The sequence below is a fragment of the Octopus sinensis genome, linkage group LG7 (assembly GCF_006345805.1).
Source record: "Octopus sinensis linkage group LG7, ASM634580v1, whole genome shotgun sequence".
Classification (NCBI taxonomy): domain Eukaryota; kingdom Metazoa; phylum Mollusca; class Cephalopoda; order Octopoda; family Octopodidae; genus Octopus; species Octopus sinensis.
Window position 1 is genome coordinate 108,451,531 of NC_043003.1, and position 18,821 is coordinate 108,470,351.

Genomic DNA, 18,821 nt, shown 5'->3' on the forward strand with positions numbered 1-18,821 from the left:
TCTATCCTATATTAGATATTATATATATATATATATATATATATATATAGGTAAATGTAAAAAAAACACAAACTGGGACAAGAACGCAAAACATTTAGAAGACGATACAAAAAACACGGACGGGACATTCGAAGCCTTCGATCTTCAGTCAAGAACCGGATCATCTTCGCAATTTCGGCTGATTAATCTTGAGATTGCTCCGACCTGGCCTGCCCCAAATGAAAATCTAAGCCAAGCGCATTAGATTCCTTGGAAGAAAGCCTCGAATGTATACAAAACAAAAATACGTAAAATTAATAATGATAATAATAATAACAAATATATATATATATATATATATGCACACACACACAAACATTATTACATTTTTGTTCAACTATGAAAGAATTGAAATCTCACTTTTCTTCTACTGCCCACCTTTTGGGGAAAATGTCCAACAGTATTTTAGATGCAACACTTTATGGTTCAAGTTAAAATCCTAACAAGATTGATATGTTTTTTTCATTCTACTGGAGTTGATGAAAAAATGTAACAATGAAACACTAGACCCAATCATATAATTCTGCCTGCCATTGTGTTATTTAGCCTGTCGGTCACACTTTCATGCGATTAGACATGCTTATTTATGTGGCAGATATATGCAATTTAACTAAAGGTCATATATGTATGGGAGTTTTTTTGTTTGTTTGTTTGTTTATGGGGGAAATGAAAAAATAAGAGTCATCATAATCACCATCATTTAACATCCACTTTCCATGCTGGTATGGGTTGGACGGTTTGACTGACGACTGGTGAGCCAAAGGCTGCACCAGGCTCAATCTGGTCTGGCAGAGTTTCTACAGCTGGATGCCCTTCCTAAAGCCAACCATTCCAAAAGTGTAGTGGGTGCTTTTTATGTGCCACCAGCACAAGGGCCAGTCAGGTGGTTCTGGCAATGACCACTCTCACACTCAAAAGGTGTTTTTACATGCTACCTGCACGGGAGCCAGTCCGGTGGCACTGGCAAATGACCAAGCATGAATGTTGTTTTTCACGTGCCAGTAAGGCAACGCTGGCAACGATCATGCTTGAATGGTGCTTTTCATATGTCACCAGCACAGGAGCCAATCCGAGGCCCTGGTAATGATCACGCTAGGATGTGCTTTTAACATTCCACTGGCATGAGTGCCAATCAGGTGGTACTGTCATCAGCCACGTCAGTGATTTTGGTTTGTTTACACTTGCTTCAATAGGTCTTCACAAGCAAGGTTTATTGTCCAATGAATGAGAGGTATTCATAAATGGGCTGGTTACACCCACTGGCATATGCCATGGGTTATGGTCTCACTTGGTTTGTCAGGTCTTCTTAAGCACAGCATATCTCCAAAGGTCCCAGTCACTAGTCATTGCCTCGGTAAGGCCCAATGTTCGAAGATTGTGCTTTACCACCTCATCCCAGGTTTTCCTGGGTCTACCTCTTCCACAGGTTCCCTCGAGGAACTGCTAGGGTGTGACACTTTCACACAGCTGTCCTCATTCATTCGCAACACATGACCATACCAGCACAGTTGTCTCTCTTGCATACCACAACTGATTCTTCTTAAATCCAACTTTTCTCACAGGGTGCTTATACTGTTGTGTATGCACACTGACATTACACATCCAGCAGAGCATACTGGCTTCATTCCTTGCAAGTTTACGCATGTCCTCAGCAGGTCAAGGCCCATGTTTCACTGCCATGTAGCATGGCTGTTCGTACACATGCGTCATGCAGTCTACCTTTTACTCTGAGCGAGAGGCCTTTTGTCACCAGCAGAAGTAGGAGCTCTCTGAACTTTGCCCAGGCTATTCTTATTCTAACAGCTACACTTTCAGCACACCCACCCCCACAACTGACTTGGTCACTTAGGTAATGCAAGCTGTCAACTACTTCTAGTTTTTCTCCCTGGAATGTGACGGAAGCTGTTCTCTGCTCATTTCCAGTATTTATTGCTCCTGAGCATCTGCCACATACAAAAACTATCTTCCAAGTTAGCCTCCCTTTGATATTACTGCACCTCATGTGTCCATAGCTTACACTGGGTACATCTTATGGAGTTTCTACCTATGCCTTTTCTACAGATCGAGCAGGGCCATCTACCTGAAGGGATTTGTGGTTTGTTTGCCTTCCTACTTATTAAGACTTTGGTTTTAGCTAGGTTGACTCTAAGGCCCTTCGATTCTAATCCTTGCTTCCACACCTGAAACTTTTCCTCTAGTTCTGATAGTAACTCAGCAATTAGAGCAAGGTCATCAGCATAGAGGAGTTCTCAGGGGCATCCCCTCGTCAATTTGTCTGTTATTGCCTGGAGGACTAAGATGAATAAGAAGGGGTTGAGGACTGATCCTTGGTGGACCCCTACCCCTACCTGGAATTCTTCACTACTTGTTGCCAACCCTCACCTTACTGACAGCATTCCTGTACATGGCTTATACAGCTCTCACTAGCCATTCATCTATCCCTAGTTTCCTCATTGACCACCAGATAAGGGATCGGGGAACCCTGTCAAAGGCTTTCTCCATGTCAACGAAAGCCAGGTACAGCGGTTTATTTTTGGTGAGGTATTTCTCCTGCAGCTGTCTTACCAGAAATATAGCATCAGTAGTGCTTTTCCCTGGCACAAACCCAAACTGCATCTCATCTAAACTGACTCTCTCTCTCTCTCTAATTAGTTGGGCTATGACCCTCTCCATGACCTTCATTACGTGATCCAACAACTTGATACCTCTGTAATTATTTGTATCTAAAGCACCTTTACCTTTGTAGCAGTTGACTATGATTCCTTCATGTATCACCTGGTTAACTATACGGTTGACTAGGCTATAGCCGACACCGCCAGATATCTTGAGCATCGCTGTGCTGATTCCTGATGGGCCAGGGGTCTATTAAGTCTATAAAATTGTGCATAAAGTATATGATGTGCATCAAGTAATCATCATATTCCAATTTCCTTCACTTTCCAAAGAGTAGCAGATGAGCAACTTTCTTTCCATACAGACACAACACAGGCTATGCTTTCAGGTTTTTTGGATAAAGTTTTCAGAAATAATCCAATTGAAGTTTACCATTAATTCCATGAAATCTTCACGGTTCCTGCAAGTATAATATACTGGTCTTCCTTCAATTATGAGAATTTTGTTTCTTTAATGCCCATACTTGTTTTCTTCATTCCCAAATCATTCAGTTGGTTGGTTGGTTGGTTGGTAGTGACCCACACAGGCAATCAGCCGTCACTAATGATGTGTTAGTCATCTCTGCTTAGTTACCATTGTGTAAGGTCAAAGAAGAGTAATGTCATCTAGAATAACTTACGGTTATTTTGATGGTGCTTCTGCCAATCTACAAATGGTATATGAAGTACCATCACTGTCAATTGCAACAAAAGTCAAGCAAAACAAATGGCATTTGGGTACTAGTAACCGCTTGCAAATTTCTAACTAATTACCATCAGTACACTGCAAATATATTTATCACATATAGGTTTATAATACAGAAGAAAGATTTTTAATGAAAAAACAAAAATAAGTACAAACTTAAGTTGTAGAAGTCATAGGGTCAGTGTATATGTGAGTGGAGATCACAATATTCCTCTCGAATGGGACACTCCTCCATCACGTGGATTACTTATTTACAGCTGAATGGGCAGCAGCAATGTGAAGTGAAATGTCATAATCACAATGCACTGCTCAGTCCAGGAATCGAAACCATGATGCCACACTCATGAGCGCAACATTCTAATCACTAGGCTGCACACTTTTAGGATAGGATCTTGTTGTTAAACTCCACTTTACAACCAAACCTTTTAATAATGTTTAGGAATCAGTAAAATCTCAAAAAGAGATCCATGTAGTAACTATACTAACAAGTAAAGTTAATCGTCACATCAAAGTGGCTGTTCCATGTTACTATTAGTCTAACCCCAGGCAGATCTTCTGCCAGCTGGTTATCAGTGCAGCTCTGTACCTTGTACCTATATATTGCTAGCATGGGGAGCTAACCCCTACCTTCCTCCAGCAGATGACAGGATGACGAGACTGACTCAGTTTTGAGCTAGTATGCTCATCCTCAGTTGTGAACGCCTGGTCACCAGAGAGACACTCCAGCTAGCAATATATTGTAAACAAAGCGACTATCGGTCACTGATTTGCAACAAGCAAAGCAGCTGGTAGTAAAATCTCAAGAAGAGATGAGAATAGTAACTATACCAACAAGTAAAAGTTAATCGCTACATCAAAGTGGCTGTTCCATGTTACTAATAGTTTAACCCCTGGTAGATCTACTGCCAGATGGTTATCGGTGCAAGGGTGCAAGACTGCCCAATAACCAGCTGACAGAAGATCTGCCTGGGGTTAAACTAGTAATAACTTTGATGTGGCAATTAACTTCACTTACTTTGTGGGAAGTTCTTCAGTATTTTTCCAGGAAAAAAAAAGTGTATCACAGGAATCAGGAAATATGCTAAGTTTATAAACATCTAATATGCATAGCAAAACTGTAAGCAAATAAATTAACAGAATTTAATTGACTGAATTAATTAATGGATTTCACATTTTTCAATAAAGAATATTCCAGTTATTCAATCATATTTATTATAATGTAGCTAAATGTGTATTATGCATCCATTTGTATTCTTAACTATCTTTTCAGTATGACAAGGAAGAGCATACAAATTACAAGTTAAAAAGCCATCAGATATCAATTTTATTCTCAAGGGTTGGGGCTGACCATGATACTATGCAGTGGGCTTTAACCCAGATCACTGAGAGTGAGAGGTACACTTCTAAACCACATGACCAAATACCCATAATGCACTTACTGCAAACTGTCTCCTTTGCACTCAAATACGAATGCTAAGATAAATAATTTTTACAGGTTATCTCCCTTGGTTAGTAGAGTCGGTGATTAATAAATACAACAGAAGTTGGCTTAACAGATCATCCTTTCGAGGTCAATAAAACGAGGATCAATAAGGGCCGATGTAATCGACAAGCCCCATCTCCTGAAACTGTTGGTCTTGTGCCAAATTTTGAAACCAGTATTAATTGTGGTTGTTGAATCAATGCAGACCTGTAACAGTTTTAAAGAATAACCTTTGCTTAGCCCAAGTTCAGCTCCTAGTGAGCAAAACGAAGGAACGAGAGCTCTATATGTGACCATCCCTTCAATATATATGTGTGTGTGTGAGAGTAATTGAATAAATTGGAGTCGACAAGAAGGGGTACGATTGGACATTTATTTTTTAATCACTACAATTGTTTTGATGCAACATAGTTTTCTAGGTGTGCAGGTACTTGATTATGCACACCTAGAAAACTACATTGCGTCGAAACAATTGTTGTGGTTAAAAAATAAATGACCGTCCGTAGCCCTTCTTGTTGACTCCAATTTTTTCAATTACCTATTCACACATGACAGATGACCAAACACAAACCATATAATACTACTATTGGATAGCACAAGGTGGTTGAGCTTTATACTGTACTCTACTATGTTCTTAACAGAATATACCATAACTATATATATACACACACATACCTATAACAGAGAAAACCTTGCTCATGGTATCCTTCTCTAAGATGGTAGGATGTGGGTCCAGGCAAGATTTGATAGCGTACGGTGGCAGTAACAGATTGAACCTAAAGAAAGTGATTTCACACTACATTTACAACAGGTGTTTGATTTCACAACTAGTGTTGAAATATCTTTAGAATAAAGTACAACTTTGAGAGTGGAGAGAGGGGTTGTTTGTGTTTGTGTTCTACGTAAGTTGTTCATTATGAGTGGCGTTGCTGTCCACTTCCTGTCCACAAATCATCCATTTGCTTTGCACCTTCAAAGACATGTGAAAAGACTGCTTACTTGGAAAACAGATAACTGTTGGCAACAGGAAGGGCATCCAGCTGTCAAACAATACTTCAACTACCTTAATAAGATATTCATCTAAGCCATGCTTGCATAGACAAAACAGAAGTAAAAGGAACAAAGAAACAATACATAAAAATTAGTGCAAACATGCTAATTAATGGATAACACATTTGCCACACTTCACGGAAGGTGGACATTAAATGATGATGGGGATTAAGAAATAGGTTGTAAGAGAACGTGAAAAGAACTTAGACAACTGCATCTTCTCATGTTTTGTCACACATTTCTTTTGTCCAAGTTTTTGAGATGGTCACCTTGCTGCTGCTGCTGCTGCTGCTGCTGCTTGCAGTTTCACACTTGATTTTGTAAATAGACTCAACTCAGTTTTACTGCAGGATGGTGAAAACCATTCCAAAGATGACCATTCAAACGACTAGGACCACATTATCCAATGTATCCCTTTTTAAGACCGGAGAGAGATTTGAGGGAGATTTATCTGCTAGAGACCATAGATTTTGCTCTTAAGGATCTCAGAATGACAAAATTACATTCAGGTCTAGAAACATTTACAGCAAGAAATCTTAATTTCTTCTCAAACTTGGACTTACAATAAAATCATTAACTCTTTGAACATGCAAAGCAGATACAATCACTCGATATTTTGTTACTAGTAACTGTGGAAAGTGTTTTAACCCCATAGCTTAAAAAAAAAAGAAAGAAAGAAGAACTTTATGCGGCACAAAGTGCCTACATCCCCAGTGACACTTGTTACAGATGAGAGTTTTTTCGGATTCTCTTAATTATTTACAGATATTTCATAATATATTTCTTTACAGAGCAAAAATCAAATGCTTTTAGTGCCGGATATAAACATTTCCATAAAAGATACTAAAGAAGTATTGGAGAAACAGGAAATAGCAATTCTGTTTTTTTGATAAATAATGGGGTACATGTAGACATTGTTGCCTTCAGATTTTTTCTAATTTTTTTCATAATTGTTCAACCCCTTCAAGATCAACTTACTTGAGACTGACTGATTCTGATACAAATTCAAATGTCTTAAAATTATTTTGATTAAAACTTTCAATTAGAATTTCATACTAATTTGGGTTCTGAACACCAGCTTGATAATGACAAAATTATTTTGATGAATTCTTTATTATTTTCAAAAGAAATGTGATAAGAAGAAGGTTAAATTAAATCTATGTAAAGTGTAATTCCAAGAAATATAACAAAAGGGTTCCTATAGAGTTCCTATATAAAATATGAATCTACACAGACAGGGTTCGAGTTTAGTACAAGTAGATTTCTCCAAAATAGTTGGTACCTAATTGCCAATGCTAGTGGAACTGGAGAAGGACAATATTACTGAACAGTCTAAAACACCTCCCGTCATCATCAGTTTTGTTTATTTTTCCATACTAGTTTCAGTTAATCGATAGAATATTTTCTCAGCCAAAATCTTACAAAGTATATATATCATAATTTTTTTCTTATTTTTTTATAATTGTTTAACCCCTTCTGCATTGGTGTTGTGGTTTTCTTTACAGCTAAAGTTGGGGGGGGGGGCTGTCAAGGCACCGCTACAAGTCGTCTTAAACTTAGAACACTTTCCATTCCATAATGAATCAATTTTTTCCTTTCTGTTCATTGCAGACTCAGCTAAAGAAATGTCTTCAAAACAAACAAATGAATTAGTGAATTCATTAAAATGGTATCAAATCTTAGCACAAGGCCAGCAATTTAAGGAGGGAGTAGTCAATTACACCAACCCCAGGGCTCATCTGGTACTTATTTTATCAAAGTTGGAAGGACGAAATGCTAAGTCGACCTCTGCAGAATTTGAACTCAGAATCTAATGAATCAAAAGATATACCTCTAAGCATTTTTGTCCAATGTGCTTACAATTCTGCCAGCTCACAACCTTAATAATACTAATAATCCTTTCTACTATAGGGACAAGGCCTGAAATGTTGGAGGAGAGGGCTAGTTGATTACATCAGTCCCAGTGTTTCACTCGTACTTAATTTATCGACCCCAAAAGGATGAAAGGCAAATAGTAATAATAAAGCTCAACATTATTCACAACCATTTATAAATGCAATAATCGAGCAAACAAAACTCCCGACTATTTCTCCAACCCACATTACAAATTCAATTGCAAGCATTCAGTTTTAAATTATTCACCTTTTTTTTATATATATTTTAGTTCTTTGTATAATGAACATCTTTCAGGCCTAATGTTGTTGTTATTGTTATTATTAAAGAAATAATCATTATTTATGTACAATTACAATTATCAATGTGGTAGGCTGGCTGAATTGCTAGCATGTCAGACAAAATGCTTAGCGACATTCTTTTCTGATTCTTTACATTCTAAAGTTCAAATTACAGGGTCAACAAAATAAGTAGCAGTTAAGCACTGGAGTCAACATTATCAACTGGTTCTCCCACCAGTAAATTTCCAGGCCCTGTGCCTATAATAGAAAGAATTATTATTACAACTACAAGCCGGTAGAATCATTAGACCATCAGAAGATAATGCCTTATGGCATTTGTTCCAGATTTTATGCTCTGAGTTTAAATCCAGCAGATGTAAACTTTACCTTTCATCCTTATAGGATCAATATAATTAAATACTAATCAAGTACTAAGGTCAATATTATCAACTAACCCCTTTCACACATGACTGCTGTGTTTATTATTATTCCACACATAACAATAAACCATTATTATTAGTTATTAGCAACACTATGATTCATTATTAAATATCTCATAAAAAAAAATTGAATTGAAGAATATAAGTCTAAGGTAGGAGTTCCAACTACCGAGCTGTGGAACCGTGCCATGCCATGGCTCATTTGGCACTGGGCTGCACAGGAAGAATAAATTTTATTCCTTTTTATTGACTATCATATTCTGCAAAGTGCTTTTGAGTTATATATGTAATATGTGCCATATTAGGCACCTTATTGTTATGCACATGGTCCCTCAGTCCCTGAAAAAGTTGTCTTGCATGAGATCAGTCTGTGGTGCAAAAAAAGGTTGGGAACTGTTGGTCGAAGATATATCAATGATTATTTGACAGAGTAAGACACCTTGCAAATATAATGTGACTGACTGATGCCCAAGTAACACATTAAGCACTTGAAAAGCTTAAAGCCACAACAAAAACAAACCTGATACCAGCACACAATCTACCATGACCATAAAAGTTGATAAACTCCCATTTTAACTCTTTGAAAATCATAAAAATAGAAACAAGGACTCAAACTGGCAACAGGAAATTTGCAGATGCAACACAACTGAGCTATTTGGTGTGGTTTTACATTTAAAATAAAATATGCTTCCCAACAACATGGTTCTGGGTTCAGTCCCACTGTGGCACCTTGGGCAAGTGTCTTCTACAATAGTCTAGGGCCAACCAAAGATTTTTGAGTGGATTTGGTAGGCAGAAACTGAAAGAAGCCTCTCGTATATATATGTATGTGTGTGTCTTTGAGTGTCCTCCACCACAGCTTGACAACCGATGTCAGTGTGTTTATGTACCCATAACTTAGCAGTTCGGCAACAGAGACCAATAGAACAAGTACCAGGCTTTAAAAAAAATCCTGTGGTTGAATTGGTTGACTAAAAACCCTTCAAGGCAGTGCCCCAGCATGGATGCAATCAAATGACTGGAACAAGTAAGAGATAAAAGAGAAGGTAGAGACCAATGAACTAGTGATAACAATAAGACACTACACCAGCTTCTATAGGACAAGGTACCACACCGGGCACAACTAAACCTATATCATAATTATATAAATCAAAATTAAGAAGAAAAAGAAGGAAAACAGCATAAAAAGCAATGCTGGAAATGAAATAAAAGCCGACAACAGATAAAAGTTTTCCTTTCTTTCTTGCGAACAAGTCATTGTGTTCGTGTAGGGAAGGGGGTGAATTATAAAGCTAATATGTACATACTTTTAACATCTGCTTGGTGCTTTTTAAGACTTTTCGGAGATATTTTATACATACATGAACTACTTATACAAACACCACCAACAATGAACCAATGAAGGACCTCTACATGGTCACTCAAGCTGTTAGAAATAGAAGCCAGATAAACGAAACAAAAATACTTTAGTGCCTTAAAAATAAAAAAAAATAGTCTATGAGAGCTGTTGATATATGCTGGACTGCCTTTGAATACAGGTTTGCTGGATCAGAGTTCACCTGAGCAAAACAACAATATTACATAATGCATTAAAACAAATACTTCAAAGGTATACAAGACAAAAAAAAAACTGCCACATAACAAAACAGACATTGTTCTTTCATAACATGATTTCTTTAATTAATAGGGACTATTTCAAAGGGCTTTGTATTTTGAAACCTCAGCTTTAACTATTCAACAACAGCCATAATGTGTGTGTGTGAGAGGGACAGACAGACAGACAGAGAAATTGAGTGAGCAAGGAAAACTGAAAGCAGACGGGAAGGAAATGAAAGACTAAGTGATTAAAGTACAATTAATATTTAAAACCTGCTGGCTGAGCTGGGAGAACGTTAACCTGCCAGATGAAGAGGAGTCAAGTCGGCAATACATATCCTATTATCATCATTATCATTTAGCGTCCGCTTTCCATGGGTTGGATGGTTCAACTGGGGTCTGTGAAGCCAGAAGGCTGCACCAGGCCCAGTCTGATCTGGCAATGTTTCTACGGCTGGATGCCCTTCCTAACACTAACCACTCCGTGAGTGTAGTGGGTGCTTTTTACATGCCATCGGAACAGGTGCCAGATGAGGCTGGCAAATGGCCATGATCGAATGGTGCTTTTTACGTGCCACCGGCACGGAGGCCAGTCGGGGCGGCACTGGCAACAGCCACGTTCGGATGGTTCTCTTACGTGCCACCGGCACTGGTATCACAGCTACAATCTCCATTGGTGTTGATCAATTCAATTGTATGCTGAAAACTCTTAGATCTCAAATAACATGAGATGACACAATGTGTACGTGAGTAGCTGAGGCACTTTATTAATATTTGACAGTGTGAAGTTCAAATTCTATCTCTATGGGATTCTATCAAAGAGAGATAACAGAATGAGTGAAAACCTGAAAACTAGTGATGATAACAACAAATGAGGAGTAAGCCAAAGCAAAGCTTCTGTTCTGCCAGAAACAGCAAACTAAATCTCCCTCATCTCCACCTTGAAAAAGGAAGAAAACAATGGATAATATAGATATTGATACACTATGCTTTGATATCAAACACTGTTGTCTAGCTATAGGAGCACTTTTAAGCAGGTTTGAAAGAAACTAAACAATATCCTACAATGATTCCTGGCAAAAGGTTTCACAGCTTACAAAGTTCAGACATCAAGGATATGACATCTTTCAAACAAACCCTGTTTTAAGCCATTTCGTCAGTAATTACTTAGTCAACATCTTTTATACTTCAGTGTGACTCATGGGGTTATTTTAGTAATGTATGGAAGCATTGGTTCTGTAATCGATCTAATATATTTGCTAGTTAGGCAAATAACGAAAAAAAGTTTAGTGTGTTTGAGCTTGAATTGTTTTAAGTGGCTTAATAGGTAATCAATAAAACTGTGCAAGTGAATCGGCTGATGAAAAATAAGTGGAAATGGAACCTAAATGATATGATCTTTGAATGCAAAAAGATAACTATAACTTATAATGAGACAGATAGATGCAGAGTTTTGTATATTTGAGAAATATTAGGAGAGAAATTTTAGTTAATTCACTGGACAGAATAAATAACAGGGTCACAAAACTTTTTCCTTGTTATTGTTATATTGTTGCTTTGATTTGCCTGATGGGCAAAAAAATTGGGATCTTTTCGGTTTGAACGGCAGTTTTTTCTAGCGGTGTCATATGAAATTGTCACCCATAATTATGACCCTAGTATCCATCTATTGCATTTCAGTCTGTTTTAGGGTTAGGGTTAGGGGTGGGGTGAAGGGTATCTTTTTTCTTCGCAAATGTAAATAAACCCAATCTGTTTCTTAAATGAGGGACATATTCATACGGCACAGAATGTTTTTTACCTCAATAGACGTCATCGATTGGTTGAAATTGCAGAAATTGAAGAAAAAAAAACAACAAATATCTTACAAACCATAGAATTTTCTCAATAAAACCAAGAGAAAAAGATATTTTATAAACACATTCTAGCAGTATACGAGGTTTAAAATTTTTTAGTTACCTAGAAATTATGTTAAGAACTGCCATTCAAACCGAAAAGATCCAAAAATTGCCTAACTGTTGCTTAATGAATATGAGATTGTTACAAAGAAGGGCATCCTATTGTAAAAATATTTGCTAGAGCAAAATTACCCCCAGTAACATGAATGCTCATAAAAAAAGGCTGTAAGCGAGCAATGTAAGAACAGTTTGTAATGAATTTATTATCATCATTTCACATGTGGCTTCCATGTTGTTCAGCCCATGCAACATGGGTTGAATAGTTTAAAATAACATTAATAATAATGAGTACTCAGATAACAAAAACTCAGAAAAGAGGTTAAAAGGGGAGACAGAGGGCAGATGCATAAGTCAAGTGAAAAAGACAGCAATGAATGCTAGAAGTAGAAGCACAGTACACAGAATAAGACAGAAAAGGAGTCAAAAAGAACAAGGGTGCTTTGGCACATCAGAATCTGACGCGTTGAAGGACTGCATCATGTTCCAATGCCTACTTTGATCTGGTTTCTATAGCTGGATGACCTTTAGAGGGTACTGCGTGCATGCTGTCATGTCACCAGCATTAAAGAAAATCGCCAGGGAAGCTGCAAGGCTAAGGGCCAAAAGTGAACATCATAAATTGTTCATATGGAAATAATTTACTAAATTAGTAACAAGTCATAAACACAGGGTGCGTTACCTTGTCCTGACATTGCACAGCAGGTATAAATGAGCATCCCTATTACACAAGTGGTGTCATTCATTTCCAATCTGGCTGTGGAGTAGCAAGCCACAGGAATCCAGCTTCAAGGAACTCCACGCCACTCAAGCAAGCATGAAAAAAATGGACATTAAAGCAACAAGGGTGATGACATATAAAAAAAAAAATCAAAGATAGGGAAGAGAATATGAAAACCTGTAGAAGTCACCAAGATTTTATAACTCAGTTCAAATCACTGTGCTTTTAAATGAAGCCAAATTTCCAGTTTGGTTCCAGGACAAATATTTACATTTTTTAAAAACTCCAAATTGATAAAAAGCAAAGCTGACTGCACCAAGATTTGAACTCTGAACTGTGGGGACATAATGCTAGATGCTGAAAAGCTTAGACGGAAGCTTTCTAGCATTTGCACAAACTACTTACCTGTTCTTGTTCAGGCTTGGGTTAACACTGATCAAGCAGACCTATGATCAAACGTATTTTAACTAATGACAACCTGAACTGTAAGGTATCGAAAAGAACATTATCTAATATGCCCCTCCCTTTTTATAATTATAAGATGTGTGATATGAGGGAAATTTAGCTGCTATATCTAGCCAGTGGAGCAACAAGTAGAGTTTCTTCTGATGGTGGTGATGGTGCTAATTTTATTAATTAAACCAAAGCAATAAAGTAGAAAGTTGCAACAGAAAGCCAAGAAAATAAAGAGTGAAACTGGAAGTGGAACTGTGAAGATCTTGGATCAAAATATCAACAAGAAACAGTAAAACAATGTGGGATCCAACAGAATGAGTAGCAGCGGAAGAAGACATCTGAATTTTACTTACTGGCATTCTAAGATCATAGCTTTATTTATCACAGAGGATTACAGAGAAGAGCTTAAAGGATTAGATCACACATGATGAAAAAGAAGATACAAAACATACTACTATACATTTCAGTAACGGATTAACCAAATTGAACTTTTTCACAAACATTCCTCTCTTTCTCACTCTCTATCTATATATACACACACAACACACACACACACACACACAACATATATATATATATATATTATATATATATATATATATATATATATATATGTACACACACACACACATATATATATATATACACACACACACACACATATATATATATATATACACATATATATATATACACACAACACATATATATATATACACACACACATATATATATACACACACACACATATATATATATATATACATACGCACACATATATATATGTAAAAGCACGCACACACACACACATATTGAAATTCCTAGTCACTTCAGCCATTCAACTGATGACATATACATGAAAATATGGTTCCAATGATTAATAATAATATTTATTTCATTCATACATTTTTAAAAATGCAAGGAAAAAAAAATTTTATGCCCAGATCATTGTGATACATGAAATATATTTAACTTCAAGTATGTTTGGCATATTGAATCATACAGGCATTCTTACAAGAAATACATGCAGATGTCTTAAATGAGGGGCCACCAAGGCCCAAACCAGGCTACCCAAAACTTAATAACACCGACCACTCAAGCAGAAGGTTATTATTTCTGGAAATATATTCTAGTGTGTGCAATTTGTCAGGAATTTGTGGAGATTAAGTTCAAACATACAAAGAGCTTATATTTGATGTTCTTGAGAAAAGCTGGATTGACTAATGAAAAAAAAAAAATGAATAGTGGTGAATGGAATTTTGCCAAGGGATAAACAAAGATCTTAGTTTTCGGGGATTCTTGCTGTATATAGATATATGAACTTAACTGCAAAAGTCTAAGTAAACATTTTCTATAGTGTGTAAAATGATAACTCAGTCACAACATATTTGTGGGGAATAAATTTGAAGAAATAGCTAGTGATGATCTCTGTCATCAATAAACACCATTCCCTTTACCTCCACCCAGGATCCATTCACTGTGGGGTGCATCAAATTCAAAGAATATATTTCCCTGTATTAAATGTAAATATCAACCATACCAAATGTTAACAGATAAAAGAAAGAGTGAACTCTAAATGAGTCCCACATTAATGACTCTCAGTTGGAGAGTGTGGCGGCAGATTCTGATTAAACTTGCTAATGTAGTTTTTTTATATGTTATAGATATAATTTCATTTTCATGTTACTTATTCAACATTACAAAAATTTAAGAAAAATATTGCTAAAACAAATTAGTGTTGGTCTACAGTCTCAAAAGTGTTTCCATAGTAAATATTGTGAGAATAGCCAGAAAATAAGACTAGCGCATGTGACCTCCTGAATGGTGGAACTGATGTTGTTGGTGTTCAGCTTGAACTTCTGTAAGTGAACACCTATTCACAACAGAAATTATTGGGTAAAAGTGTTTTGTTCAATGTCCAACAGATTAAGAGAATAGGAAAGAAAAAGAGAGATAAATGGGTGGGTTGAGACAGAAGTGCACAAAGCTTGTTAGATCTGTAGAGACGAAGAGAAGAAAGAACAATGTGTCTGTAGAGTGATGGTAGTAATATGTTAATAAGTTCTATCCAACTAACAAAGCATATTTTAGATGCAGTTCAAGATGCTTCTGTGTGCAGCAGCAGCAACACTGTCCCAAATGTATTATCAGTATTCTAATGTCGGTTGTACTTTGTGAACTGTTAGCAACTGATCCAAGTTGAAGTTTTGGGATACAGTTTTAACAAAGTGATGAGATGATGAGGCTTGACATCTGTAGTGATTCTGAAGACTTTAGTAGTGTGTTGTTCAGATTCTGGGAGAGTGAAATGTAACACTCTTACTTTCATGTGTGTTGTGAACGAATCTGTGAAGAGAAGACTGAATTATCAAATCTCCACCACAGGATGCTTCTTGAGTATTGAGTTCACAGAAGGCTGCTGGCAAATGATGCCTGATTGCCAAAGGTTAAGGAGGAATGAAGCATGGTGTCAGCATCTTAACTGTGTGCATATAGTTAGAAGTAACAGCAAGTTGGTGGGAAAGCATTGGAGACAGAACTGAACACTGGAATACACAAGACATTACAGGATGTAAATTGAAGACAAAAAAAGACATTGAATTCAAGCCATGAGATAACCTCTAACAAGTACATTATTTACAATTGACGGATATTGTCCTCATCTTGTTTCTTGTTAACACAACGCTTTGGCTGATACACCCTCCAGTCTTCATCAGGTGTCTTGGGGAAAGTTTGAACCTGGGTTCTCATTCCTATGGTATTTTTCAATGTTGTTGTTGTTATTATTATTATTGTTCAAGTCACTGCTTGGAATCAAACTCGGAATCTTGAGGTTAGTAGCCTGAGCTCTTAACCACTACACCATATGCCCATGGGCATATGGAGTAGTGGTTAAGAGTGCAGGCTACTAACCCCAAAATTCCGAGTTTGATTCCAAGCAGTGACCTGAACAAGTAATTTAACAGATAGACTCACATGCCAAATATGGTCAAAGACTTTGCTGAGGTAAACAGCAACAGATTTGCATTCTTAAGTTCTCAATAGCAAAAGACCACTGATTTGTTAATTAGGAGAGTATTTCATTCATTTGTCTGTCATCCATTTTTTCATGCTTGCATGGGTTGGATGGGGAATATTTAAGGTAGCATTTTAAAACTGAATGCCCTTTCTGTCACCCACCCTAATCTGTTTTTCAAAGTAGGGGATTTTGAATTATATTGAAGCAACAGGCCATAATAACAATAGAGAAACTAGATAACACACAGGAAGTCAGTGAGCGGGGACAGGGAGAGTAAGAGAGACAGAAAGACAAAGAATCAAAGTATTGGAGTAAATGGTTGTATACAGCTGTTTCCATTACTTTTGAAATGTTGGAAGTGAAAGCAACAGGGATTCAAGGTAGCAGAATCAGAAATAGCTCTTCTTTGGGAATAGGACGCATCATGTCCCCACAGATTAGAAGAGAACCTTGTAGTGAAGGAGAAGAAACACGTCAAAGAATTTGGTGAGGATAGGAGCTAAATCTGGAGCACAACGTGATGACCTGAAAACTTTCTATCCAGAAACAGTTTCTATACTAAGTTGGAGCAACTTGAATTTGGCGAATGTGTATGGTAGTTGGAATAAAAGGAAGAATTTGAGAATTTTGTTGTGTATGTACAGTATAATACTTTGGGTGTATGGACAAGGTGATGGGTGATCACTTGCTCACTAACAAAGACATTCAAATTAGCTCATCTTATATTGTGATTTCATGCAGAACTCTTTATATTCCATATTGCCTACCTCCCTTACCTACATGCAGTACCAAGACCACTTTTGTAATTTGGTCAACCTCAGACTAGAGTCTGCCAAGTCACTGGGTCTCAATTCTGGTTTTAAGGTGCATTTAACGGCTAGAGTGAATCAACCTGTTCCATAAATTCAACACGAGACAGAACGCAGTATCAAGCGAGGCTCTTGCTACCATGTGGAAGGGGGAGTGAGAAAGTGAGTGAGCGGACAGAGACAGACCAGTTATTGTGTTTGAGATATTTTTCAGTGCAATGATTTCTGCGAGTTCCCAAAATGTAATTTGAAAGCATTTACATCTTCAGAGGTTGGTTAAATATTTAAATACACAAGGTATTACAGAATTATATTAAGGATGAACACAAAAATAAACACCATAACGTGAGGGTTGTACAAAAGGCCTACAAGCACACACAATATACAAGAGACACAAAATTAGCATTTGCGACCAGATGTGAAGGAAACTCGGGTAAATTGTCACATTTTAATATAATAAAGGCGCGCGGACTCCCTCCGTCCTTCAAACATTATATATATATATATATATATATATAAACAAATACTCTTTCAGAAGTTTTCGCGTTTCAATGTGACTGCTCCAGACACAGCTTTGTGGCAGGCTAAGCTTTGAGTAAAGTACTTTATTTGTCAATTTTCCAAACTGAAAGAAGAAAAGGGATTGGCCAGGTCGTTGGAATCCAATTCGGACTTTACCTATTAGAGATGCGGTACGCATGCGCTTAGCAACAAAACATTCGCACCTGTATCTAAACAAAGATTTGGAAAGTCTGTGTATACCACAGCAAATTCACAGACACACAGTCATAAATATAAAACCTATAGTGATAACTCAATGGTGTAGCTTGGGGAAAGTAGAAATGGGTGAAGTTTGTTCGTGAAAACATTCTTAGGTAAACAGGGAGGAAGGGCCGATTCTTTAACGAAACAATAAGATGCAAATTAGATATACACTCGTTTTACCTCAGAGTATTTTCACTACATATATCTATGGGGGGGGGGACAGATTTCTCGTTAAAGTTCCTTGGTAAGAAATATATAGCAGAATACTTTAATGTAATAATCGTTAGTTATAGTGTGTTGATAGTTAGAAATGCGTCAGTGTTTTCAAGAAAGTAAAGCAAACAAAATAGAAACCCAACAAGTTGAGATTATAAAGAGGAGAGCAGCAGCTCTCGATATTATTGCCTTCACAGACACAAATAAATCAAATCGGTATTGACGCACACACACAAATTAAGACCAATGTTTACGATAAATGAAAGCAGTAAATATGATTACGAATGGCAAAACAACAACACCAATAATAATGATAATACTAATAATAATAAGGCTAGTCGCTGTAGTGGTAGTGAGAACATTGTTAAGACGAAGAAGAAGAAAAAAGCGATGAGAAATAAAAGGCAGGGTTAATGACGACGCCGATGCTTTGAGAGAGGAAGAAAAGAAGTTAAAGTAAAGAGAAACAAAGAAGTTGGCAGCCGCCCGCCAACATCTGTGTGCTTGGGGGGCAGGAGCAGCACCAGGCCTCTTTTTTCCCCTTGTCACCCACTAGAACTTCATTCCGCGCTTTCAAACAAACTCTCTCTTTCTACAGCTTGCTCGCTTCACTCTGCAAAACAATAACATCGAGCAAAAGAAGAAGAAGAAAAAAGGAAAAGATCTTTCTGTGTTAAGAGTACAAAATAATAATAATAATAATAAAGAAACAGAAAATACAGGAAGAAAAATAGAAATGGC

The 18,821-nt window shown here is 37.0% G+C and overlaps 1 protein-coding gene across 7 annotated transcripts in view; it reads right to left on the reverse strand.

Annotated features, from left to right (window-relative positions):
* The window catches only part of LOC115213796 (serine-rich adhesin for platelets-like), a 104,324-nt gene that overhangs the window by 14,729 nt on the left and 70,774 nt on the right, over positions 1 to 18,821 (reverse strand). The gene's annotated exons all lie outside the window — the stretch shown is intronic.